Source organism: Heterodontus francisci, chromosome 13 (genome assembly GCF_036365525.1).
Source record: "Heterodontus francisci isolate sHetFra1 chromosome 13, sHetFra1.hap1, whole genome shotgun sequence".
Classification (NCBI taxonomy): domain Eukaryota; kingdom Metazoa; phylum Chordata; class Chondrichthyes; order Heterodontiformes; family Heterodontidae; genus Heterodontus; species Heterodontus francisci.
The window spans coordinates 120,381,348-120,406,321 of NC_090383.1; the positions used below are offsets into that span (position 1 = coordinate 120,381,348).

General features: G+C 45.1%; 1 protein-coding gene across 4 annotated transcripts in view; it reads left to right on the forward strand.

Moving 5' to 3' along the window:
- The window catches only part of LOC137376657 (uncharacterized), an 86,570-nt gene extending 68,361 nt beyond the window's left edge, over window positions 1–18,209 (forward strand). For 3 of the 4 annotated variants that reach the window (XM_068045623.1, XM_068045626.1, XM_068045625.1), the window contains one exon: window positions 17,449–18,209. The gene's annotated coding sequence lies outside the window, so the exon portion shown is untranslated. The other variant, XM_068045624.1, reaches the window with a different exon arrangement.
- The last annotated feature ends 6,765 nt before the right edge of the window (window positions 18,210–24,974 follow it).

The following is a 24,974-nucleotide window of genomic DNA, read 5'->3' on the forward strand; positions in this document are numbered from 1 at the left end:
GAATGTACCAGTTTATGGCGACTGACAGTTAACTGCCAAGCTTTGTTTGTCTCTTCTCATAGAGTGTAAATTTGTTGCTTTCTCTTACGTTGGTACCATTGCTGAGAGTTAAACTCACCACTTTTACTCTGGAATTGTAAAATAGTATATTTTAGTAATCTATAATGTAACAATAATCATTCCTGAAATCATCAAGTGGCTTCACTGTTCTAGTATTGTTTGTTACATTGCTATTGTCTACAATGCTGCAATTTATTACCAAATCAGTCAAATTCAGATCTCCGGAGGTCATAGTGAAGCTATACAGTGACCTGGTCAAGTTTTCTCTGATTACAGTGCCCACAACATGAGGGTTCATTTAAACATGGAGACAGTGCCCAAAGTAGCTTTCCATTGATAGAGAGAAGAGCTTTGCAGAATGGTATGATAAGCAAAACTCATCAGCTTCCACAAGAGCTATCTCAAATAAGAGATGATCATATACTGCATCAGCTGTGGCTCAGTGTTAGTGCTCTCGCCTCTGCGTTTGACAGTCATGAATTCAAGCAACACTCCAGAGAATTGAGCCTGTAATCTGGGCACACACTCCCAGTACTGAGGGAGTGCTGCACTGTCAGAGGTGTTGTGTTTTGGATGAGATGTTAAACCAAGGTGCTGTCTGAAGAACAGCAGGGAGTTATCTTCAGTACCCTGGTGAATATTTATCCCTCAACCACAAAAACAGATGATCTAGTCATTTATCTCATTGCTGTTTGTGGGATCTTGCTGTGCACAAATTGGCTGCTGTGTTTCCTGCATTACAACAGTGAGTATATTTCAAAATACTTCATTGGGTGTAAAGTACTTTGCGACACTCTGATGCTGTGAGAGGAGCAGGATCAAAAGAAGAAAGAAAGAAATATCTAAGATACTTAGCAAGATAGTGGAAATAAATAGAGAAATCTGCAAGCTGTAAGGAGGACACAAAGGGCTGAATTTTCTCAGCCAATTGGCGACAGGCTGGGCAGCGGGAAGGCTGGCAAGATGGCAGGGGAAGGTGTTGGGAGGGGAGCAGGTTCTGGGGTGGAGCGGGGTGGGGGTGGGGGGGGAATTTCCTTGAAAACAAGAAGATTCAGCCCAGAGAGTCTGCAAAGTGATATAGACGAGGTTAAGTGAGTGGGTAAGAAGCTGGCAGATGGAGTATTAAGGTTTATTAAGTATTAATGAAGTTTATCAGTATTAGTAGGTTTTATTAACATAAGTAAGGTTTATTAATAGTGTTATGACCAGGTGAGAAAGAGGTCTAGGATTCCCTCTCAGCCTTCACCTGGTCTTACTGTAACAGGGTTTAATTTTAAACACACCGTGTTTTTAGCTCCCCCTTGGTGAATCCTTGTTCACCACTTTCCAATTATAAGGCAAAGAAATCAACACAAACAGGATTTCTTAGGTTTAAAGAAGAAAAGTTGAAAATTATTAAACTTAAACTCTAATTCGGTTAACGCCTACAGATACACGCCACACCCCACATGCGTACGCAATACACACATGCAAATAGAGATAGAAAAGAGCAGACAAAAAATAAAGTGGAAAGGTTCGAGGCAATACTGAAGAGTTATTATGTTTCTTCAAGCTCACTGTAGAGTCCTTGATTGTAGGTAGATCTTGCTTCTCGTTGGGGCCCAGTGTTCTTCTTAAACCTTGTTTGCTGCAGGAGATTTTTCTCTCTTGGGGTTCATGTGTTTTCAGTGGATTCAGAAATTTGTGAGAAAGAGATGGGAGCAGACAGGAGAGATCTTCTCAGTCCAGGAGCGAACAGGCTTTCTGACTTTCAACTCTCTGTGGCCAGTCCAAAAGAAAACCCTGGAGCAGCCAGGTAGTCATGTTCTAACCAGTCCTGGCCTTTGTGGATTGTATCCTCCTTAGCAGGCCCTGGAATGCGCTTCCTCACCTTCGATGTCTGTTAGTGTGTAAATATTTTTTCCACCAAGGCTGATCTGTTTAACAAGTCATTTTCTCACTCCAACAAACAGTTAAAAATCAAGAAATGCTGGAACCACTCAGCAGGTCTGGCAGCATCTGTGGAAAGAGAAGCAGAGTTAACGTTTCGGGTCAGTGACCCTTCTTCGGAACTGACTCGAAACGTTAACTCTGCTTCTCTTTCCACAGATGCTGCCAGACCTGCTGAGTGGTTCCAGCATTTCTTGTTTTTATTTCAGATTTCCAGCATCTACAGTATTTTGCTTTTATTTTAGTTAAAAATCAATGTTCAGGACAAAATTGATATGCCTCATTCAATGCAGTTGGGGGCCAAGCATGACACCTCCACACCCAGTGGAATGAAATGTGATTCGAGAAAAGCTGCATTACATTAAAAGGGTCAAGAGAAAGATATAAGATACAGGAAAAAATATATGCATTTCTGTCATTCATTCACAAGTCCTAAAGTTTATCAAAAGCGCCCCTTTTATGGCATCCCAACAAACATGTGGTTCTTTTTTGGGGAAGTTTCTCTTCCATTTGCCCATTTCCAGACTGCCTAGGGTATTTGTTCCTGCTGAGGTAATTTTTTTTCAGGAGTCAGTAGCAGGCGGGTCTATCCTAAACTCTCTTTCAGTGCTTTGCTGAATCATGCAAAGGCTTTTGACTTTGGGCGATGGGTGGTTTCTTTAAATGATTGTGGAGGAGGATTCTTTGCTAATCTCCCCTTTGTCCCAGAGGACACTCCTGCCTGCAGGTATTTGTGCAGACTCTACTGCACTCCACTGTGGCACTTTGACTAGGTGAGGCATCACCCTCATGGTTTCTCTGCCCCCTAGAGGTCTTTCTTTGTCTCTGCAGGTTCCTGTAAATGCTGTTAGCAACTCTGGTGGGGTGCTTCTGGAGTCTGCATTTACATAGGAGGATGTGGGATCTAACTTTGCACATTTTTTGGGGTTGGCTGACTGGATAGTAGGGGTTTTCATCCGGGATTCCTCCCGGACTTCCTTTAACCTGCCCTCTTGGTCACTTTTTATCCCTTCTCTGTCTAAACTTTTGCCAGCCTTGTGCCAGCCTGTCCCCTTTGGTTCTCAGTGGGAGTCCCTTACAGTTCACCAGCCCTCTGCTGGAGGGTCCTCCTAACACCGGTACAGGACTTAGGGGTGCAGATTTCACTGTAGGTTGGGGTTTCCCCTCAACATGGCACATGTGGCAACTCCTGCAGTACTCCACCACATCTTTGTGGAGTTTTGGCCAGTCAAACTGTTGTCTTATGCGGGTTTTGGTCATTCATATACCGGCATGTACAGTCACTGTAATCTCGTGGACCCTTCTTAATATTTCTCTCCGGTATCTCTGCGGCTCCACTAACTGGTGAACTACTGCCCACTCCTTGCCCTCAGGTCTGTGAGGAGAACTCCATTTCCTCATCAGTACCTCATTATTGAAATAGTAACAATCAGGGACTCCCTCTGCTTCACTTTCAGTCTGGGCAGTCTGTGCTAACTCTCTGAATACTGGGTCGGCTCGCTGAGCCGTAGCTAGGGAAAATCCATTAAATTCATTCCCTGGGTCTCCTAACTTTCCAAAGAAAGTCTCAGAAAGACAGACAGACCTGGTCATCTGCCTGCAGTGCCAATTCAGTCTCCTTTGGGGGAGCTGGTTTGATCATGGCCTGATCCACTACACATTCAGGGGAACTGCAGGGATCTGTCTCCTGCCACCACCCTGTCTCTCTGACCTCCTGTGGTCTTTCTTTCACTACGGGGGCAGGGGCGTGGGGGGTTTACCACCTCCACCCTTGCCAGATCATTACCTAGGAGCAGGTCAACCCTGTCCACAGGCAAACTAGGGACAATCCCTATAGTCACCAGTCCCGAAACTAGGTTGCACTCCAGGTGCACCCAGTGTACAGGTACAGGCATACACTGCCCTCCAATACCATTCACCACCATTCTGGTGTTTACTGCACTCTCTGGGGGAAAGGTCAGGTCTTTTCCCAGTAAAAAGGATCTAGTGGCCCCTGTGTCCCTGAGAATCACTATGGGCTTGCTTGCCCCACTCGAGGGGTATGGGGTTACTTTCCCTTCAGACACAAAACCCTGATGATCTTCAGGAATCCTATTAAATTTTCCTGCACTTGCAGTAGTAAGCTTCCTGGGTCTCACTCTTATTGCAGTTAAAGCCACAGCTTGTTCTGCTGTGCTTTCCATCAGGGTCCCTTCTTCACTGAGCGGGTGTGCCCTGATTAACCCGACAGGTTTTCCCTTTAGTTTCCAGCAGTCAGCTTTTAAATGCCCTGCTTTATTACAATGGAAGCACACAGGTCTCCGGGTCTCACTCTTGCTCACAGTACCTTCCTTTTTGGCTAGAGGAGGGCCCCCATGTCTCCTGCTTTCCTTTCTCTCCCAGGACTGGTTGGTCTCCTATCATCTTCTCATACTTTGTCCTTTTCGGATTTGTGGGGGTGACTAGGAAAGGTTCTCCCCGGGAAACCGACTTATAAATGAAAGGAAACACATTGGCCAGAACGGCCGCTTGCCGGGCTCTCTGGACCCACTGCTCCTCTACATGGGTCTTTATGGAGAGTGGGAGAGAGTTTAAATTCTGCTAACAGAATTACTTCTCTGAGATTCTTGTAGCTGAGCTGTACTTCAAGACTCCTCAGCCACTGGTCTAAAGCCAGCTGCTTACTTCTTTCAAACTCCAGATAAGTTTGATCAGCTTGCTTCTTAGCGGTTCTAAACTTTGACGATAGGCTTCGGGTACTAAGTCATATGCCCCGACGATAGCATTTTTGGTCAGCTCATAATTTGATGAACTCTCATCTGACAGCAGGGAATAAATCTTATGGGATTTTCCATGTAGTAAAAGAGACCAGATCTCAGCTGGCCATTTTAGCTGCCTTGCCAGTTTCTCAAAGGACACAAAAATTATTCTACATCCTCCTCATTGAATTTTGGAATTAGTGGAGCTAGTTTTAACAATCTTGTACCCAGCCCTGAATTATGTTCCTCCATATTGGCTATGCTTTCACTGGAGTTACTCTGTCACCCTCTAGTTAACTCAAGTCGTTTCAACTCTCTCTCTTCGCATTCCTTCCAGAATATTCTTTCCCTCTCCCTCTCCTCAAATTCAAGTTTCCTCTGTTCTAATTGTATCTTTGCTAACAATACACTGTCGGAGTCTGCTTCTAACCCTGTTTCTGTTTCTTCAGATTCCAGGGAAAAATGGTTGGCCACTAGCCTTAGGAGTTCAGACTTCCTACCCTTGCCATATACAGTGATCCCACACTGCTCAGCCATTTTCCTCAACTCCTCCATAGACAGTGCTTTTAACTTATCCCAAGTTACTTCACCCTGACTGGACAGTAGGGGTTTTCATCCGGGATTCCTTCAGTTGCAGACATGTTAGTATTCAATCACACACAGCCACAAGAAAACCTGTATTGAAATCTTGCTCTTTTTTGATTGGGAACAATTTGGCTTCCCACTTCCAATTTCTTTTGTTTGTCTGTGGGTAAAATCCAGGACGGTAGCACCCAAATTTCTGTGACAACCAGGTGAGAAAGGGGTCTTGGGTTCCCTCTCAGCCTTCACCTGGTCTTACAGTAACAGGGTTTAATTTTAAACACACCGTGTGTTTAGCTCCCCCCTTGGTGAATCCTTGTTCACCGCTTTCCAATTATAAGGCAAAGAAACCAGCGCGACCATGCTTTCTTCAATTTAAGGAAGAAAAGTTGAAATTTATTAAACTTAAACTTAAACTCTAATTTGGTTGATGCCTATGGATACACGCCATGCACCACACTAGCATGCATACGCAATGCACATGCAAATAGAGACAGAAAAGAGCAGAAGAAAAATAAAGTGGAAAGGTTTGAGGCAATATCTGAAGAGCTTTTGTTACTGTTCTTCAATCTCACTGTAGAGTCCTTGATTGTCGGTAGGTCTTGCTTTTTATTGGGCCCCAGTATTCATCTTAAACCTTGTTCGCTGTTGGAGACTTTTCACTCTTCGGGTTCGTGTGCCTTCAGTGGATTCAGAGGCTTGAGAAAGAGATGGGAGCAGACAGGAGAGAGACCTTCTCAGTCCAGGAGCAAACAGATTTTCTGACTTCCAACTCTCTGTAGCCATTTCAAAAGAAAACCCTGGAACAGCCAGATAGTCATGTGACCAGCTGGTCTATCCAGTCCTGGCTCTTGTGGATTGTATCCCCCTTAGCAGGCCCTGAATACGCTTCCTCACCTTCGATGTCTATTAGTATGTCATTGTTTTTTTCCAGGCAGGGCTGATCTGTTTAACAAGTCATTTCCTTTCTCCAACAACAGTTAAAAATCAATGTTCATGACAAAATTGATGTGCCTCATTCTTGGCAGGTGGGGGCCTAGCATGACAATAGTAGTAAGGTTTATTGGTAAAGTTTTATTAGCAGTAGTAAGGTTATTAACTAATAAATAAAGGAATGCTCCAACCTCTGCAGTGCACATACTGAGCCATGTGGGAATTCCAGGATGCTTCATATATCCTGGATAACCATATGTGCAGGAAGTGTCGTCAATTGAAACAACTTGAGCTCCGTGTTTCGAAACTTGAGCAGCATTGGTGACACTGCTGTGCATCCATGAGGATGAGAGCTTCGTGGATTACATGCTTATGCATGTGGTCACTCCGCACCTTAAGAGTATACAGGGCGAGAGGGAATGGGTGACTGCCAGACAGTCAAGAAAAACAGGCAGGGAGTGCAGGAGACCCCTGAGTGCATCTCACTCCAACAGGTATTCAATTCTGAATACTGAGGAAGGTGAGGGTTCATCTGCGGAGTGCAGCCAGAGCCAAGGCCATGGCACCATGGGTGGCTCAGCTGCACAGGGAAGCACAAAGAATACTGGAGGAGCCATAGTGATAGGAGGGTCAATAGTCAGGGGAACAGACAGGCATTTCTGTGGCCACATACGTGAATCCAGGATGGTGTGTTGTCTCCCAGGTGCCAGGGTCAAGGATGTCATTGAGTGGCTGCAGAGTATTCTGAGTGGGGGTTGAACAGCCAGCAGTCGTGCTCCATGTTGGTACCAATGACATAAGTAGAAAGAGGGATGTAGTCCTGCAGAAAGGGTTTACTGAGCTAGTTAAGAAATTATCAAGCAGGAACGCAAAAGTAGTAATCTCCGGAATACTCCCAGTGCCACGTTCAAGTGTGTATAGAAATAGAAGGATAAGACAGATGAATGCATGACTGGAAAGATGGTGCAGGGGAAAGGGCTTTAGATTCCTGGGACATTGGGACCAGCTCAGGCATTGGGACAGACAGGTTGCACCTGAACAGAGCCAGGACTGAGTTCCTTGCGGGACATTTTGCTAGTGCTGTTGGGGAGGGTTTAAACTAGTTTGGCAGGGGGATGGGGACCTGAGGGTAGACTCAGTTGGGACAAAATCAGAAATGAAAATGGAAGGCAAAATATTAATGGATGAGTCTGGAAGGCAGAGGAAACAAAGGTTAGAAAATTGAAAAAAAGAGTTTGGCAGAGCTCAAGTGCTCTATTTCAATGCAAGGAGTATAGCAAATAAAGCAAAATAAAAGCAAAATACTGCGGATGCTGGAAATCCGAAATAAAAACAAGAAATGCTGGAAATACTCAGCAGGTCTGGCAGCAACTGTAGGGAGAGAAGCAGAGTTTGTTTCAGGTCAGTGACCCTTCTTCAGAACTAGAAAATATTAGAAATGTGAAAGGTTATAAGCAAGTAAAGCGGGGGTGGGGCAAGAGATAACAAAGAAGAAGGTGTAAATAGGACAAGGTCACAGAATAGCTAACCAGAAGGTCGTGGAGAAAAGGCAAACAATATGGTAATGGTGTGTTGAAAGAAAAAGCATTAGTACAGATAGGGTGTTAACGGACTGAAAATTGAACAGCCACAAGTACAAACATGAAAAAAGTGAGGGAAAAAAATGAAAAAAAACTCTGCTTCCCTCTCCACAGATGCTGCCAGACCTGCTGAGTATTTCCAGCATTTCTTGTTTTTATAGCAAATAAAGCAGATGAGCTGAGGGCACAAATAGACACATGTCAGAAACATGGCTTAAGGAGGGACAGGAATGGCAGCTCAATGTTCCTGGCTACAGGGCTTTCAAATGCGATAGGGAGGGGGAGAAGAAAGGAGATAGAGTGGCAATTTTGGTCATAGAAACAATTACAACTATGAAGATGGATGATATGTTGGAAGGCTCATCAAATGAGGCCACATGGATCGAGCTAAGGAACAAAAAAGGGACAATTGCTGCTGGGAGTGTACTATAGACCCCCAAACAGTCAGAGAGAGATAGAAGAGCAGATATGTAGGCAAATCTCTCAAGTGCAAAAACAATAGGGCAGTAATAGTAGGGGATTTTAACCAATATTAACTGGGATAGTTTTAGTGTGAAAGGAATTGAGGGAGCAGAATTCATGAGGTGCATTCAGGAGAACTTATTTTGCCCAGTATGTAGCAAGTCCAACAAGAGAGGGCACAGTTTTAGACTTAGTTTTCGGAAATGAAGCTGGGCAGGTGGAAGGAGTGGCAGTGGGAGAGCATTTTGGTGATAGTGATCATAATTCAGTCAGTTTTAACATAATTATGGAAAAGGACAGAGATAGAACAGGAGTTAGAGATCTCAATTGGGGCAAAGCCAATTTTACTAAATTGAGGAGTGATTTAGCGAAAGTGGACTGGAAACAGCTACTTGAAGGTAAATCAGTGTCGGAGCAGTGGGAGGCATTCAAATGGGAAATTCAACAGGTTCAGAGTAAACATGTTCCCACAAAGAAAAAGGGGAGGACGGCCAAATCTAGAGCCCCATGGATGTCAAGGAGTTTACAGGGTAAGATAAGGCAGAAAAGGAAAGCTTATGTCCGACACCGAGAACTCAATACTACAGAAAGCTGAGAGAAGTATAGAAAGTGGAGAGGTGAAATCAAAAGGAAATCAGGAAAGATAAAAGAGGGCATGAAAGAATATTAGCAAGCAAAATCAAGGTGAACCCAAAGATGTTTTATCAATAAATTAACAATAGAGGATAACTGAGGAAAGACTAGGGCCCATAAAAGACCAAAAAGGTAATCTGTGCAGGAGCAGAAGATGTTGCTGTTGTTGTTAATGACTACTTTGCATCTGTCCTCACAAAAGAGAGGGACAATGCAGATATTGTAGTTAAGGAAGTGGGGTGCTAAGTATTGGATGTGATAAACATAGGGAGAAAGAGGAAGTATTAATGGGATTAGCATCCATGCAAATTGATAAATCACCAGGGTGTTAAAAGAAGCAAGAGAAGAAATAACGAAGGTCTGACCATCATTTTCCAGTCCTCACTGGATACAGGTGTGGTGCCGGAGGATTGGAGAACTGCTACTGTTGTACCTCTGTTTAAAAAGGGAGCAAAGGATAAACCGAATAATTACAGGCCAGTCAGTCTAACCTCAGTAGTGGGCAAATTTTTGGAATCTATTCAGAGAGACAGGATAAACTGTCACTTGGAAAAGCACAGGTTAATCAAGGATAGTCAGCATGGATTTGTTACAGGAAGATCTTGTCTGACCAAACTAATATTTTTTATAAGCCCACTGACTCCCACAGTTATCTTCTTCACACCCTGTTTCCTATAAGGACACCATCCCATTCTCCCAGTTTCTCCGTCTCTGACGCATCAATTCTGATAATGCAACTTTCCACAACAGCACTTATGACTTGTCTTCCTTTTTCCTCAACTGAGGATTCCCCTCCCCACTGTGGTTGACAGGGCCCTCAACCATGTCCGACCTATTTCCCGCACTTCTGCCCTCACCCCTTCCCCTCCCAAAACCGCGACAGGGTTCCCCTTCTCCTCACTTTCCACCCCATCAGCCTTCACAGCCACCATTTCCGCCACCTCCACCGTGATGCCACCACCAAACACATCTTCCCTTCCCCTCCTCTGTCAGCATTCCGAAGGGATCATTTCCTCTGCGACAGCCTGGTCCACTCCTCCATCATTCCTGACACCTCATTCCCTTCCCACGGCACCTTCCCATACAATTGTAGGAGATGTAACATGTGCCCTTTTACATAGAAACATAGAAAATAGGAGTAGGAGTAGACCATTCGGCCCTTCGAGCCTGCTCCGCCATTCATTATGATCATGGCTGATCATCCAACTCAGTAACCTGTTCCCGCTTTCGCCGCATCCCCTTTGATCCCTTTAGACCCAAGAGCTATATCTAACTCCTTCTTGAAAACATACAATGTTTTGGCCTCAACTGCTTTCTGTGGTCGCGAATTCTACAGGCTCACCACTCTCTGGGTGAAGAAATTTCTCCTCATCTCAGTCCTGAAAGGTTTACCCCGTATCCTTAGACTATGACCCCTGGTTCTGGACTCCCCCACCATCAGGAACATCCTTCCTGCATTTTCCCTGTCAATTCCGCAACATCCAAGGCCCCAAACAGTCCTTTCGGGTGAAGCAGCAATTTACTTGAACTTATTTCAATTTAGTATCACAAAGAACAAAGAACAGTACAGCACAGGAACAGGCCATTCGGCCCGCCAAGCCTGCGCCGATCTTGATGCCTGCCTAAACTAAAACCTTCTGCACTTCCGGGGTCCGTATCCCTCTATTCCCATCCTATTCATGTATTTGTCAAGATGCCTCTTAAATGTCTCTATGGTACCTGCTTCCACCACCTCCCCCAGCAACAAGTTCCAGGCACTCACCACCCTCTGTGTAAAGAACTTGCCTCGCACATCCCCTCTAAACTTTGCCCCTCTCACCTTAAACCTATGTCCCATAGCAACTGACTCTTCCACCCTGGGAAAAAGCTTCTGACTATCCACTCTGTCCATGCCGCTTATAACTTTGTAAACCTCTATCATGTCGCCCCTCCACCTCCGTTGTTCCAGTGAAAACAATCCGAGTTTATCCAACCTCTCCTCATAGCTAATGCCCTCCAGACCAGGCAACATCCTGGTAAACCTCCTCTGTACCCTCTCCAAAGCCTCCACGTCCTTCTGGTAGTGTGGCGACCAGAATTGCACGCAATATTCTAAGTGTGGCCTAACGAAAGTTCTGTACAGCTGCAGCATGACTTGCCAATTTTTATACTCTATGCCCCGACCGATGAAGGCAAGCATGCCGTATGCCTTCTTGGCTACCTTATCCACCTGAATTGCCACTTTCAGTGACCTGTGGACCTGTACGCCCAGATCTCTCTGCCTGTCAATACTCCTAAGGGTTCTGCCATTTACTGTATACTTCCCACCTGCATTAGACCTTCCAAAATGCATTACCTCACATTTGTCCGAATTAAACTCCATCTGCCATTTCTCCGCCCAAGTCTCCAACCAATCTATATCATGCTGTATCCTTTGACAATCCTCATCACTGTCCGCAACTCCACCAACCTTTGTGTCGTCCGCAAACTTACTAATCAAACCAGCTACATTTTCCTCCAAATCATTTATATATACTACAAACAGCAAAGGTCCCAGCACTGATCCCTGCGGAACACCACTAGTCACATTCCTCCATTCAAAAAGGAACCTTCCACTGCTACCCTCTGTCTTCTATGACTGAGCCAGTTCTGTATCCATCTTGCCAGCTCCCCTCTGAACCCATGTGACTTCACCTTTTGTATCAGTCTGCAATGAGGGACCTTGTCAAAGGCTTTACTGAAGTCCATATAGATAACATCCACTGCCCTTCCTTCATCAATCAACTTCGTCACTTCCTCAAAAAACTCAATCAAATTAGTGAGACACGACCTCCCCTTCAAAAAACCACGCTGCCTCTCGCTAATAAGTCCATTTGTTTCCAAATGGGAGTAAATCCTGTCCCGAAGAATCCTCTCTAATAATTTCCCTACCACTGACATAAGGCTCACCGGCCTATAATTTCCTGGATTATCCTTACCACCCTTCTTAAACAAAGGAACAACATTGGCTATTCTCCAGTCCTCTGGGACCTCACCTGTAGCCAATGAGGATGCAAAGATTTCTGTCAAGGCCCCAGCAATTTCTTCCCTTGCCTCCCTCAGTATTCTAGGGTAGATCCCATCAGGCCCTGGGGACTTATCTACCTTAATGCTTTGCAAGACACCCAACACCTCCTCCTTTTTGATAATGAGATGACTGAGACTATCTACACTCCCTTCCCTAGGCTTATCATCCACCAAGTCCTTCTCCTTGGTGAATACTGATGCAAAGTACTCATTTAGTACCTTGCCCATTTCCTCTGGCTCCACACATAGATTCCCTTCTCTGTCCTTGAGCGGGCCAACCCTTTCCCTAGTTACCCTCTTGCTCTTTATATACGTATAAAAAGCCTTGGGATTTTCCTTAATCCTGTTTGCCAATGACTTCTCATGACCCCTTTTAGCCCTCCTGCATCCTTGCTTAAGTTCCTTCCTACTGTCTTTATATTCCTCAAGGGATTCGTCTGTTCCTAACCTTCCAGCCCTTACGAATGCTTCCTTTTTCTTTTTGACAAGGCTCACAATATCCCGCGTTATCCAAGGTTCCCGAAACTTGCCAAACTTATCCTTCTTCCTCACAGGAACATGCTGGTCCTGGATTCTAATCAACTGACGTTTGAAAGACTCCCACATGTCAGATGTTGATTTACCCTCAAACAGCCGCCCCCAATCTAAATTCTTCAGTTCCTGCCTAATATTGTTATAATTAGCCTTCCCCCAATTTAGCACCTTCACCCGAGGACTACTCTTATCCTTATCCACAAGTACCTTAAAACTTATGGAATTATGGTCACTGTTCCCGAAATGCTCCCCTACTGAAACTTCGACCACCTGGCCGGACACATTCCCCAATACCAGGTCCAGTACGGCCCCATCCCTAGTTGGACTATCTACGTATTGTTTCAAGAAGCCCTCCTGGATGCTCCTCACAAATTCTGCCCCATCCAAGCCCCTAGCACTAAGTGAGTCCCAGTCAATATAGGGGAAGTTAAAATCACCCACCACTACAACCCTGTTACCTTTACATCTTTCCAAAATCTGTCTGCATATCTGCTCCTCTACCTCCCGCTGGCTATTGGGAGGCCTGTAGAAAACCCCCAACATTGTGACTGCACCCTTCCTATTCCTGAGCTCCACCCATATTGCCTCGCTGCACGACCCCTCCGAGGTGTCCTCCCGCAGTACAGCTGTGATATTCTCCTTAACCAGTAATGCAACTCCCCCACCCCTTTTACATCCCCCTCTATCCCGCCTGAAGCTTCTAAATCCCGGAACATTTAGCTGCCAATCCTGTCCTTCCCTCAACCAAGTCTCTGTAATAGCAACAACATCATAGTTCCAAGTACTAATCCAAGCTCTAAGTTCATCTGCCCTACTTGTTATACTTCTCGCATTGAAACAAATGCACTTCAGACCACCAGTCCCCGCTGTTCTCCGCAACATCTCCCTACCTGCTCTTCCTCTTAGTCTTACTGGCCTTATTTACTAGTTCCCCTTCATTTATTTCACCTGCTGACCTACTGCTCTGGTTCCCACCCCCCTGCCACACTAGTTTAAACCCTCCCGAGTGACGCTAGCAAACCTTGCAGCCAGGATATTTGTGCCCCTCCAGCTTAGATGCAACCCGTCCTTCTTGTACAGGTCCCATCTGTCCCTGAAGAGATCCCAATGGTCCAGATATCTGAAACCCTCCCTTCTACACCAGCTGTTCAGCCACGTGTTTCGCTGCACTATCTTCCTATTTCTAGCCTCACTGGCACGTGGCACAGGGAGTAATTTCGAGATTACAACCCTAGAGGTCCTGTCTTTTAACTTTCTACCTAACTCCCTAAACTCCCCCTGCTGTATTCGCACTCACAATGCAGTCGCCTATACACTGGGGAGGCCAAACGCAGATTGGGTGACTGCTTTGCGGAACATCTCCACTCAGTCTGCAAGCATGACCCCGAGCTTCCAGTCTCTTGCCATTTAAACACCTCACTCCCCTGATCTCATGCTCACATTTGTGTCCTTGGCCTGCTCCCTTGTTCCAGTGAACCCTGCTCGAGGAACAGCACCTGATCTTTCGGCAATCTACAGACCTGCAGACAGAACACTTAGTTCAATAATTGCAGTATTTTTTAACCATGTGCCTGTTTTTCATGTAGTCAGAGCTGCTCATTATTCCATTATTAACACTCTCTCTGGACTAATGCTTTGTCTTTCACCACAAGCATTAACAAACTCTTTACCTTTATCCCAGGACAGCTTTGTTATTTAATGTCTCCTGCCTTCTGCACCAACACACGCCTTCCCTTTTGTTCTCTTCCCCACCAAGCATCACACCCCCCCACCCCAATTCCTTTCACTCGCTTAAAACCTAATTCTTTTCTAACCTTTGCTGGTTCTGATGAAAAGGTCACAGACCTGAAACGATCTGCTTCTCTCTCCACAGACGCTGCCAGACCTGCTGAGTATTTCCAGCACTTTCTGTTTTTATTTCAGATTTCCAGTATCTGCAGTATTTTGTTTTTATCTTGTCTGACCAACTTGATCGAATTTTTTGAAGAAGTAACAAGGAAGATTGATGTGGTTAGTGCAGTTGATGTGGTCTATATGTATTTTAGCAAGGCTTTTGACAAGGCCCACACGGCAGATTGGTTTTAAAAAAATCCCACGGGATCCAGGAAAATGCAGCAAGGTGGTTACAAAATTGGCTCAGTGACAGGAAACAAAGGATAATTGTTGACGGGTGTTTTTGCGACTGGAGGGCTGTTTCCAGTGGTGTTCTGCAGGGCTCAGTACTGGATCCCCTGCTTTTTGTGGTATATATTAACGATTTGGACATAAATGTAGGGGGCATGATCAAGACATTTGCAGACGACACAAAGATTGGCCATGTGGTAGATAGCGAGGAGGATAGCTGTAGGCTGCAGGAAGATATTGATGGTCTGGTCAGATGGGCAGAAAAGTGGCAAATAGAATTCAACCTGGAGAAATGTGAGGTGATGCATTTGGGGAGGTCAAACAAGGCAAAGGAATACACGATAAATGGGAAAATACTGAGAAGTGTAGAGGAAGTGAGGGACCTTGGAGTGAATGTCCACAGATCCCAGAAGGTAGCAGGACAGGTTGATAAGGTGGTTAGGAAGGCATATGGAATCCTTTCCTTTATTAGCCGAGGTATAGAATACAAGAGCAGGGAGGTTATGCTGGAACTGTATAACTCATTGGTTAGGCCACAACATGAGTAGTGTGTGCAGTTCTGGTCACCTCATTACAGAAAGGATGAAATTGCACTCGAGAGGGTACAAAGGAGATTTACGGGGATGTTGCCGGGACTGGAAAAATGCAGCTCTGAGGAAAGATTGGATAGGCTGGGTTTGTTCTCCTTGGAACAGAGAAGGCTGAGGGGAGATCTGATTGAAATGTACAAAATTGTGAGGGGCCTGGATAGAATGGAGGTGAAGGGTCTATTTACATTAGCAGAGAGGTCAGTGATTAGGGAGTATAGAGTTAAAATGATTGGTAGAAAGATTAGAGGGGAAATGAGGAGATGTTTTTTCACCCAGAGGGTCGTGGGGGTCTGGAACTCACTGGCTGAAAGGATAGTTGAGGCAGAAACCCTCAACTCATTCAAAAGGAGTCTGGATATGTACCTCAAGTGCTGTAACCTGCAGGGCGACGGACCAAATGCAGGAGAGTGGGAATAGACTGGGTGGCTTGTTTTTTGACCGACACAGACACGATGGGCCAAGTGGCCTCGTTCTGTGCCGTAAACCTTCTGTGAATCTATGATCTCTTATTGTGAAGCAGTGCTACAGTCAGCATGGAATGTATTGTGCTTGTAATTGTATTATGATTGTCCAGTTGTTTGTACTTTTGTATTAAAAATACAGATGGTATTTTTTTTTTTAAATCTTGCAGTGTTTAGATTGGTTGTGAATCTCTCTGCACCATGTAAAGAACATTTTCTAATTATTTTAACTTAAAATATCTTTAAATGCTGTATGAAATGTACTTAAATGTAATAAAATACATGTGGATTGACCAGTCATCAACAATCACCAAAAAACTAAGTGAAGCAAAGGTCTGTCAGTGAACCTCGGCAGCATCTCGGACTAAATACTGAGACAAATGTCTTATTGGTCAGTTTCTAGCACAATTAGCATTTTAGCCACTTTTTATCTCAGTGCATCTTTAAACTTTCTTTGAACATTGTTTTTTAAAAAATCAATATTTTAAATGTAACTCTTATCCAAATTTTTGCTGCAGAAAAATGTTCAGAAATGTTCCAAAGCATTAAAACCATGTTTCAGAGGACTGAGTTGGAAAAGGGCTGCTTCTACTCAATTTCAATCTGTTAATTCATTCGTATAACTTCAGGGATAAATCTGGACAGATCTAAGGAACAGTGAAATGATAGCAGAGGAACATTGAAGGAATGGGGACAATTAAAGGCATGTCAAAATTTGCTGAAGATACCAAACTTGAAGATGTGTCAGACAGTGAGGATGATACCAATCAACTGCAACAGGACATCGATGGGCTAGCAGACTGGGCAGACAAGGGGCAGATGGAATCTGATACAGAGAAGTGTGAAGTGGTACATTTTGACAGAAGGGATAGGGAGAGGCAATATAGACTTAATGGTACAGTTCGAAAGAGTGTACAGCGGCAGAGGGATCTGGGGGGTGCGTGTGCATCGATCTCTGAAGGTGGCAAAACATATTGAGAGAGTGGTTAGCAAAGCATATGGGATCGTGGTCTTCATAAATTGGATGGGTACTTGAAAGAAATAAACTTTCAGGGCTACAGGGATAGAGTGGGGGAATGGGACTGATTGGATTGCTCTACAGAGAGCTGACATGGACTCGATGGGTTGAATGGCCTCCTCCTGTGCCCTTATGACACTACCTTCCAGTCTTCCACTGGGAAACACATGACTGGCAGCAGTCAATGTTGTGAAAAAACCATAGCAATCTTCCCACTCCGATCCCAGTTAAATGAACAAAATAAGATCTCAATTTATTTCAGGCAGTTGCTGCATCTGCCTGCAGGTTGGAGATGGCAAAAAAGGGTCAAGTTTTGAGTGGATAAGCAACCAGCTTGTTTTTAACTATCCTCTTACCCAGTTTCACTGGGTGGGAAGGATTAAAATTGACTTCAATGTGTGAATTTGCCACGTACTGTGTTGTCAAATAATTCTGTAACTATTGCTCTGTTTAGCATTTTGCTTGTTTTTTTTGCTTTCGTTAATTTTTAAATGAACATAAACTTGATCACTGCTTTAGTTTTTATAAGTGGTCGAGCGTGAAATTTTTCTCCTCCTAATGTCATTGTCAATACACGTGTTCTCTGGTCACTAGTTGTGCTTGTGGTTAACAGGGTTGCTTGAGAATAAGGGGCACAGGTTTCAGCTCGGAGGAGGTGAGTCTGCTTAGGCAAATCATTGTCTAGCTATTGCATGAAAAGTGGAAGTTAGAGAAAGCCTGAACCATAATAAGTGATAATTTCTCTCCTCCAATTTACAGATGCAGCAATACAGTAAATATATCTACAAAAGTGAGACTTCTGAGAAGTAAAATGATGAAGAAAAATGACAATGCGGCTGATAAAGTAAGGAACGTGTCAAATCATTGAACGATGCAGCACAGAAGGAGGCCATTTGGCCCATCATGCCTGTGCTGGCTGATTGATAGAGCTGCCCAATTAATCCCACTCCCCTGCACTTTCGCCATGGCCCTGTAATTTTCTCTCCTTCAAGTGTTTATCCAATTCCCTTTTGAAAGTTATTATTGAATCCGCTTCCACCGCCCTTTCAGGCAGCGCGTTCCAGATCACAACAACTCGCTGGGTAAAAAAATTCTCATCTCCCCCTCTGTTCTTTTACTAATTACTTTAAATCTGTATCCTCTGGTTACCCACCCTTCTGCCACTTGTTCTTTACTCTATCAAAAACACTTCATGATTTTGAACACCTCTATTAGATGTCCCTTTAACATCCTCTGATATAAGGAGAATAACCCCAGCCTCTCCAGGAAACTGAACCTCCTCATCCCTGGTACCATTCTCGGGAAGCTCCTCTGCAAAGCTTTCACATCCTTCCTAAAGTGTGCTGTCCAGAATTGGAAACAAAACTCCAGCTGAGGCCTGACCGGTGATTGAGCATAACTTCCATGCTTTTGTACTCTATGTCGCTTTTAATAAAGACAAGGATCTTGCTTACTTTTTTAACAAAAGCAAAATACTGCTGATGCTGGAAATCTGAAATAAAAACAGAAAATGCTGGAAATAGTTTTTTTTAATTTTTCATGGCATGTGGGTATCACTGGCAGGGCCAGCATTTGTTGCCCATCCCTAATTACCCTTGATAACTAAGTGGCTTGCTCGGTCATTATAGAGGGCAGTTAAGAGTCAACCATATGGGTGTGGATCTGCAGTCATATGTAGGCCAGACCAGGTAAGGACAGCAGATTTCCTTCCCTAAAGGACAGTCGTGAACCAGATGGGTTTTTAACCAGTTGCTATGGTGGGACTTGAACCAATGTCCCTCAAGCATCAGCCTGGACCTATGGATTGCTAATTCAGTGACATTTCCACTAGGCCACCATCTCCCCACCTGTTTGCTTATTTACCATCCATTACAGCCTGCTGCTGCTTTCAACCTGGAAAGCCTTTCATTGGCCACCTGCTGTCCTTACGTGGACGATGAACCCGTCTCCAGGCCAATTAAGGGAGCTCCCCCATGGAAAATCACAAAGAGTGGCTGCTTCACACTGTCCCTCATCTCTGCTCCCCACCCCCCCCCCCCCCCACCCCACCCCCCCCCCCCACCCCCAGAGCGGGTTCGGCACCTGAAACAGTCCCAGCCTCTGTTTCCTGCCCCTAGAGGGAAAATCCAGCCCAATGTTTTCAATTGATGACCTTTCATCAGAATTGGAAAAAAGTTAGAGATGTAACAGGTTTTAAGTGAGTATTGAGGAAGGGAAAGGGGTAATGGGGGATGGACAGGAAGGAACAAAAAGGAAGGTCTGTGACAGGAAGGGAGGAGAGATTAAATGACACAAGGAATTATGGAGCAATGCAAAAGGAGATGGTAATGGGACAAAAAACAAAAGATGCATCTAGAGGAGGCGTAAATGGGAAAAGCAAAATCATCACCAATAGCTGCTGACCGATAAAATGGGACCAGTGGTTATGATCTGAAATGATCAAATTCAATGTTGAGTATGAAATGAGGCTGTGAAATGCATAATGTGTCTTGAGCTTCCATTGAGTTTCAGTGGAACTGTGTAGAAGACGGAGGACAGAGAGATCAGCGTGGGAGTGGGGCAGAGAATTTACCATGGCAAGTGATCAGAAGCTCGGGGTCACACTTGGGGACTGAAGGAGGTGTTCAGCAAATGGAGCTGTTTCATTAACAGCCCTACCGACTTGAGCTGTCATCTTCAGAGATTTCTGTCAATAAATCCCCAGGTCCCTCTGTTCCTGTGCCCCCTTTAAAATTGTACCGTTCAGTTTACATTGCCTCTCCTCATTCTTCCTACCAAAATGCATCACTTCACACTTCTCTCTTGTTAAATTTCATTTGCGTAGTGTTTGCCCATTCCACCAGCCTGTCTATGTTCACCTCCTCCTCACTCTTCTACATTCCTGAGTTTTGTGTCATCTGCAAACTTCAAAATTAGACCCTATGTACCCATGTCCAGATCACCTGGTCATCAGTATTTTTCAGAAGGGGCAGTGTTCCTATTACTCTTGTCTGGGGGGCACCACTGTAAACCACTTCTATATTCCATTCACCACGACTTTCTGCTTTCTGTCCCTTACGCAAATTTGCCGCTGTCCCTTAAATCCCATGGGCTGCAATTGGTTCAATTGCCAACTGTCTTACATCTGCGTCCTCTGGTTATCGACCCTCCTGATAATGCAAGGGACAGTAATGAAGACACTGGGATATGGAACAGACCTCCATTCGATGTGTGGTTTGTGGGATGGTGTCAATGCACTCATACATTTTATAGTGAGTTGTTATGGTTCCCCTGCTACTCGTGGGGAGCAGCCAGTAGCTGCTGCTCAACTATGAACTCAAACCAACGTTCGTCAGTTGTTAGATGACCAAGTTCCCCAGGAGAAGGTAAGCAGTGTTTCGCTGGCATTGAGTTAGCTCGAAGGTGGTACAACTGATTGGAGTCTAAGCCGAATTTAATGGTGAGGTGGTGTCCCGCCCACCAATTGGAAAGTTGGGATGAGCCTGCCTCCACCGGACCTGCGAGTCAGGCCCTTAATTGGCTGCTGTCTGGGCTCCGCCCATCTGAAGCAAGAAGTCTTGCCTCCAACAGCTGCCAGCCAATCAGAGGGCTGGTAGCTCATTAGTCCCAGGAGTGCCAACAGGAGCCAGAACCGGAACATGGACGCTGACCTCTGAAAAGGTAATTGGGGGTTGGGACTTCCTGGGGACAATTGGCTCGGCCTCACTGAGGGTTGTGGGGGGGCGGGGGGTGGGGAGGTTGCAGTCTAGGACAGAGGGAGTTGTTTCGAGGTAAGGCAGACCATGCTGCTGGGGGGGTCCTCCACGTGGCACAGGGTGCCCAATCAGGAAGGCCCCATCCCATTCCACAAGGAGGCATAGCCAGGTATTACTAGGCAGCCTCCTTTGGTAAATTGCCATTAACTGGCCACTTAAGGGCCTCTATTGGCCTAAGGACGGCAGGCCATCTGCCAGCTCCCCGCCATCCCACGCGATTTTATGGCTCCCACCACTCCCCACCGAGCCTGCTCCCGCGGGGGTATAAAATAATCCAGCCCTGTGTGGCAGGTTCACTGTGCTTCAGGGCATCATTAATCAGCCTGGTGAATTGATGGAACCTGGAGAGATAAATCTGTCCCTGGGAGGGTTGGATTCACTCAGCTCCAGATAAACCTTTAAGCCGTCCCCGAATAGGTCGGATGGTATGTGCAGGTTGAGCAGAGGGAGGTTTACCAGAGCTTTCTGTCAGTAAATTGTGTTAACCCATTAAACTCCAACATTTACCCTGTGCACAATTGGAAATTCCTAAACTTTGATGCTTGCCAACCTGCCCTATTTTAGGCCTCTCTCTGACAATGGGTCGGTGTATGCCCTCCATATCAGGCTAACAGGGACTCTACTTAAATAAAAGCAAAATACTGCAGATGCTGGAATTCTGAAATAAAAACAATAAGTGCTGGAAATACTCAGCAGGTCTGGCAGCATCTGTGGAGAGAGAAGCAGAGTTAACATTTCAGGTCTGAGACCCTTCATCAGAACTGGCAAATATTAGAAATGTAAAAGGTTTTAAGCAAGTAAAGTGGGGGTGGGGCAAGAGTAACAAAGGAGAAGGTGTTGATAGGACAAGGTCACAGAGAATAACTGACCGGATGTTCATGGAGCAAAGGCAAATGGTATGTTAATGATGTGCTGAAAGACAAAGCATCAGTACAGACAGGGTGTTAATGGACAGAAACTGAACAGCCTGGCCCCAAGCACAAACACGAAAAAAACTGTGGGTATGCACTGTAGAAACAAACTAAACAAACTAAAATAAAATAAACACATAAAAAAGAAAAAGTAACTAAAAATAAAAATATATAGGGGGTGGCGTCATGCTCTGAAAGTATTGAACTCAATGTTCAGTCTGGCAGGCTGTAGTGCGCCTAATCTGTAAATGAGATGCTGTTCCTCGAGCTTGCGTTGACGTTCACTGGAACACTGCAGCAATCCCAGGACAGAGGTGTGAGCATGAGAGCAGGGGGGAGGCTTATATGCGTCTCTCACTGCTTTGAGCTTGAGACGTCAAAGTGTGATAAAATCAGATACTCAGTTCCCCCAAAAAAGACAAAATTCTACAAAATTACAACATGGAAATAGTCCATTCAGTCCAGCCCAATATTACCAGCAGCAGCAAGGCCTCTTGGTGCCACAGCCCTACTGCTTGGTGACAGGACCCCAATTTGAATATTTAAATAAATTAAAATGAATGAATTAATGATGTTCTGCTGCGATTTCCAGCCCAGTGGCTGCACTCCCGCGCCTACAGAACAAAGAACAAAGTTATGATGCGATTAGGCAAGATTTAGGATGCGGAGGATGGGGAAGGAAACTGCAGGGGATGGGCACAATCGAAATGTGGAGCTTATTCAAGGAGCAGCTACTGCGTGTCCTTGATAAGTACGTACCTGTCAGGCAGGGAGGAAGTTGTCGAGCGAGGGAGCCGTGGTTTACTAAAGAAGTTGAAGCGCTTGTCAAGAGAAAGAAGAAGGCTTATGTTAGGATGAGATGTGAAGGCTCAGTTAGGGCGCTTGAGAGTTACAAGCTAGCCAGGAAGGATCTAAAGGGAGAGCTAAGAAGAGCAAGAAGAGGACACGAGAAGTCATTGGCAGATAGGATCAAGGAAAACCCTAAGGCTTTCTATAGGTATATCAGGAATAAAAGAATGACTAGAGTTAGATTAGGGCCAATCAAGGATAGTAGTGGGAAGTTGTGTGTGGAATCAGAGGAGATAGGGGAAGCGTTAAATGAATATTTTTCGTCAGTATTTACAGTAGAGAAAGAAAATGTTGTCTGAGATTCAGACTACTAGGCTGGATGGGATTGAGGTTCACAAGGAGGAGGTGTTAGTAATTTTGGAAAGTGTGAAAATAGATAAGTCCCCTGGGCCAGATGGGATTTATCCTAGGATTCTCTGGGAAGCCAGGGAGGAGATTGCAGAGCCGTTGTTGTTGATCTTTATGTCGTCATTGTCGACAGGAATAGTGCCGGAAGACTGGAGGATTGCAAATGTTGTCCCCTTGTTCAAGAAGGGGAGTAGGGACAGCCCTGGTAATTATAGACCTGTGAGCCTTACTTCGGTTGTGGGTAAAATGTTGGAAAAGGTTATAAGAGACAGGATTTATAATCATCTTGAAAAGAATAAGTTCATTAGCGATAGTCAGCACGGTTTTGTGAAGGGTAGGTCGTGCCTCACAAACCTTATTGAGTTTTTCGAGAAGGTGACCAAACAGGTGGATGAGGGTAAAGCAGTGGATGTGGTGTATATGGATTTCCGTAAGGCGTTTGATAAGGTTCCCCACGGTAGGCTATTGCAGAAAATACGGAAGTATGGGGTTGAAGGTGATTTAGAGCTTTGGATCAGAAATTGGCTCGCTGAAAGAAGACAGAGAGTGGTGGTTGATGGCAAATGTTCATCCTGGAGTTTAGTTACTAGTGGTGTACCGCAAGGATCTGTTTTGGGGCCACTGCTGTTTGTCAATTTTATAAATGACCTGGAAGAGGGTGTAGAAGGGTGGGTTAGTAAATTTGCGGATGACACGAAGGTCGGTGGAGTTGTGGATAGTGCCGAAGGATGTTGTAGGGTACAGAGGGACATGGATAGGCTGCAGAGCTGGGCTGAGAGATGGTAAATGGAGTTTAATGCGGAAAAGTGTGAGGTGATTCACTTTGGAAGGAGTAACAGGAATGCAGAGTACTGGGCTAATGGGAAGATTCTTGGTAGTGTAGATGAACAGAGAGATCTTGGTGTCCAGGTACATAAATCCCTGAAAGTTGCCACCCAGGTTAATAGGGCTGTTAAGAAGGCATATGGTGTGTTAGCTTTTATTAGTAGGAGGATCGAGTTTCGGAGCCACGAGGTCATGCTGCAGCTGTACAAAACTCTGGTGAGGCCGCACCTGGAGTATTGCGTGCAGTTCTGCTCACCGCATTATAGGAAGGATGTGGAAGCTTTGGAGAGGGTGCAGAGGAGATTTACTAGGATGTTGCCTGGTATGGAAGGAAGGTCTTACGAGGAAAGGCTGAGGGACTTGAGGTTGTTTTTGTTGGAGAGAAGGAGGAGGAGAGGTGACTTAATAGAGACATATAAGATAATCAGAGGGTTAGATACGGTGGATAGTGAGAGTCTTTTTCCTCGGATGGTGATGGCAAACACGAGGGGACATAGCTTTAAGTTGAGGGGTGATAGATATCGGACAGATGTCAGAGGTAGTTTCTTTACTCAGAGAGTAGTAGGGGCGTGGAACGCCCTGCCTGCAACAGTAGTAGACTTGCCAACTTTAAGGGCAATTAAGTGGTCATTGGATAGACAAATGGATGAAAATGGAATAGTGTAGGTCAGATGGTTTCACAGGTCGGCGCAACATCGAGGGCCGAAGGGCCTGTACTGCGCTGTAATGTTCTAAAAAAAAAAATTACAGCACAGGAACAGGCCCTTCGGCCCTCCAAGCCTGCGCTGATCCAGATCCTCTATCCAAACCTGTCGCCTATTTTCTAAGGGTCTGTATCTCTTTGCTTCCTGCCCATTCATGTATCTGTCTAGATACATCTTAAAAGACGCTATCGTGCCCGGGTCTACCACCTCCGCTGGCAAAGCGTTCCAGGCACCCACCACCCTCTGCATAAAGAACTTTCCACGCATATCCCCCCCTAAACTTTTCCGCTCTCACTTTGAACTCGTGACCCCTAGTAATTGAATCCCCCACTCTGGGAAAAAGCTTCTTGCTATCCACCCTGTCTATACCTCTTATGATTTTGTACACCTCAATCAGGTCCCCCCTCAACCTCCGTCTTTCTAATGAAAATAATCCTAATCTACTCAACCTCTCTTCATAGCTAGCGCCCTCCATACCAGGCAACATCCTGGTGAACCTCCTCTGCACCCTCTCCAAAGCATCCACATCCTTTTGGTAATGTGGCGACCAGAACTGCACGCAGTATTCCAAATGTGGCCGAACCAAAGTCTTGTACAACTGTAACATGACCTGCCAACTCTTGTACTCAGTACCCCGTCCGATGAAGGAAAGCATGCCGTATGCCTTCTTTACCACTCTATTGACCTGCGTTGCCACCTTCAGGGAACAATGGACCTGAACACCCAAATCTCTCTGTACATCAATTTTCCCCAGGACTTTTCCATTTATTGTATAGTCCACTCTTGAATTGGCTCTTCCAAAATGCATCACCTCGCATTTGCTCGGATTGAACTCCATCTGCCATTTCTCTGCCCAACTCTCCAATCTATCTATATTCTGTTGTATTCTCTGA